This window comes from Microtus ochrogaster, chromosome 8 (genome assembly GCF_000317375.1).
Source record: "Microtus ochrogaster isolate Prairie Vole_2 chromosome 8, MicOch1.0, whole genome shotgun sequence".
Taxonomy (NCBI): domain Eukaryota; kingdom Metazoa; phylum Chordata; class Mammalia; order Rodentia; family Cricetidae; genus Microtus; species Microtus ochrogaster.
Window position 1 is genome coordinate 14769663 of NC_022015.1, and position 3149 is coordinate 14772811.

At 47.2% G+C, this 3149-nt stretch overlaps 1 protein-coding gene across 1 annotated transcript in view; it reads right to left on the reverse strand.

The window, feature by feature from the left end:
* The window catches only part of Eef2k (eukaryotic elongation factor 2 kinase), a 60426-nt gene that overhangs the window by 42090 nt on the left and 15187 nt on the right, over nt 1–3149 (reverse strand). The gene's annotated exons all lie outside the window — the stretch shown is intronic.

The following is a 3149-nucleotide window of genomic DNA, read 5'->3' on the forward strand; positions in this document are numbered from 1 at the left end:
TCTCCAGCCCCTTGTTGTTTGTTTTTCGAGTCAGGATTTCTCTGTGTAGCTTTGGTGTCTGTCCTGGAACTAGCTCTTTTAGACCAGGCTGGCCTCAAACTCACAGAGATCTGCCTGCCTCTGCCTCCTGAGTGCTGGCTGGGATTAAAGGCATGCGCCACCACCGCCCGGCCTCCATAGATATTTTATAGTAAGTAACAATGTCCCAGGTTTAGGCCTGAATGCAGAGAACCTTGGCTAGAGCCTCCATTCTTCCCATAACCATCACCTAAAGATCCCCAAGAAAACTTTGTTTACAATGATGCCCGTCTTCTGTACCCCTGTGAGACACTTTACATAATCAACTGTAATCCTGCAGGTACCCCTGAGGGAACACCCAGGAACCTCCAATTCTCAGCAACCCTTCAAACCTCACCAAAATCCAACATATGAAGACTGTTGTGAAAAATACACACAAAACAAACAAAAAAACCAAAACCGGGAGCCGAGCAGCTGATGCCTGCAGCAGGGTGTGCACCCCATCTATCTGATCTGTTCTAAGAAGCACACCCACATGCATGCTCTCAGTGGTGTCTTGTCTGTCCTTCTGAGCACCTCTCTCTCTCTCTCAACCCTTCTGCTGAAGCCTACGTTCAATTCTCTTGACTGGGTCTGGGGATACAGCTCAGAGACTAAGTGCAGGAGACTAGAGTTGGACCCCCGGCACCCACGTCAAAGATCATGCAGGCATGGCCACCACCTGTAATCTCAGAATTCAGGATCCTCAGGGCCACTGGGCTAGCCAGAAATCAGCAGACTGCATAAAGAGACCCTGCCTCAATAGATAAAGTGGCCAGTGATGGAGGAAGACATCAACTTCTGGTTTCCATACACTACACACACATACAATCACACACATGTGCTGGGCAGTGGTGACACGTGCCTTTAATTCCAGCACACCGGAGGCAGAGACAGGTGGATCTCTGCGAGTTCAAAGCCAGCCTGGTTTACTGAGTGAGTTCCAGGACATCCAGGGCTGTTACGCTGTCTCAACCACCCCCCCCAAAATGAATAAATAAATAAATATCACACATGAGAACATGTAAACAGCACATATATATGCAAAACAACACAAAAAAAAACCTTTATTAAACCCCAACTTTGCTGGCATGGTGGGGGCACACCTTTAAACCCAACATGGGAAAGGCACAGGCGGTTTGAGATCTATGATTTTGAGGCCAGCCTGGTCTCCACAGTAAATTCTAGACCAGCCAGAGCTACACGGTGAAACCCTCTCTAAAGACAAGGAAACAAACCACCGTGCTTCATGAACTGGTTAGTCCTGACATTCCGCTCTGTGTTGAAGCCATGACTCATGAGCTAAGGTCCTTAAGGACTAGGGGATCCCTGAGGCCGAGAGTGACAGTGGAAGTGTAGCTCCCTGGACCCTCAAACACCGACAATATCCAAGGCAGAGAACAAACGTAGGGGAGGGGCGTTAATTACTGCAAAGGATTTTTTTTCTGAGTAGGTGGTGGTGCTAGGAACCGACCCTGGACGTGCCCAGCACGCGCTCTACCTGCCAGCATGTAAAAGTTCTTTTACAAAAACCTTTATTTTTCCATCAGTAGTAAACGGCTAAGGCCATATGCTGGAATGTGGCTGTCACATCCCAAAGCCGAGTGGTACTTACTAAACAAATCCAGTGTGCACACAATCTCTTGTGCTGTTCCAAAAACAATGGTTAACAAGAACTCAGCCTGCCCCTCACAGGTGAAGTCACAAAGAAAATGGCACATAACAGTTTGCCTCTCTGTCCTCCGTGGTTACTTATTATCAGAAATGCTAGTAGGCCATATACAAGTGCAACTGAATTAAAACACGTAATTCAGTATCTAAGTTCATACCTGTTTAAATAATACCTCAATAAAAGCATGAGGTTCGATACAAATTTTTCTGTTTTGTCTTAAAAAATGTATCTTTTAAGATTTATTTTCAAAGATTTCATATATATACACACGTGTGTGTGTGTGTGTGTGTGTGTGCATGTGTGCATGTGTGTGTATGCCACGTGTGGATAAGGGTGACCAGGGAAGTCAGAAGACAGCATCAGATCCCTTCGAGCTGGAGTTACAGAGGGTAATGGTAATGAGCCAGCTGAAGAGGGTGCCAGGACTCAAACCTGAGTTATTTGCAAGAGCTGTATGCGCTCTCACCGGGTGAGCTACTTTCCAGCCTGCTTGTCTTTTTTAAAGACAGGGTCTCTTATCCCAGGCTGGTAACCTTGAACTTCTGACCATCCTGCTGCCACTGCCACCACCTCACAGGTGCTGGGATGTTTCCTGATGCAGCCCCCAGGGCCTGATTTGTGCCAGCAAGCACTCTACCAACAGAGCTGTCTCTCCAGACTTAAAAAAAAATAATGAGTGCTTTACTGGAAGCCCAGACCAAAACCAAGCCACTGTATTGTTGTATTTGTGAAGGGTGGGGCCAGTGGTCCCCTTATCTGTGGCTTCCCATTCTGTGGTTTCAGTTATGTGTGGCCAATGAGAGAGAGCACGGACGTATCTACATGTACACAGTATGTTATCTTGAGAAGGAGCAGGATCCCACGTCCACAACTTTACAGTTTGTTTGTTCCGGTTTGGATCTTTGCAGTGCTGGAGAGGGTGCCCAGGGCCTTGCGTATGGGTAGCAAGAACTTACCACTGAGCCACACCTCCCAGCACACAGCTTTTATTGTTACAGTATTAGCGACTGTTAGTCTTTAATGTGTCTAATTTAAGAGTTAAAACTTTATCATAGGCACGTGTGTACAGGGGGAAATAGCACACAGAGGATTAGGCACTAGTCATGTCTCACACATCCCGGGCAGCCTTAGAACACACTGCTCACGGATAAGGATGGATTCCTGTACATATGCTCTAAGGATGGATTCCTGTACATATGCTCTAAGGAAGATCTTAGCCAAGCCTGGTGGCTCTATGAGCTCAGCATTTGGGAGATGGAAGTGGGAGGATAAAGAGTTCAGAGTCGTGAGGCAGTGGTGGTACATGCCTTTAATCCCAACACTTGGGAGGGAGAGGCCAGCAGGATCTCTGTGAGTTCACGGCCAGCCTGATCTACAAAGTGAGTTCCAAGACAGTCACAGAGGAAAGAAACCCTGCCTC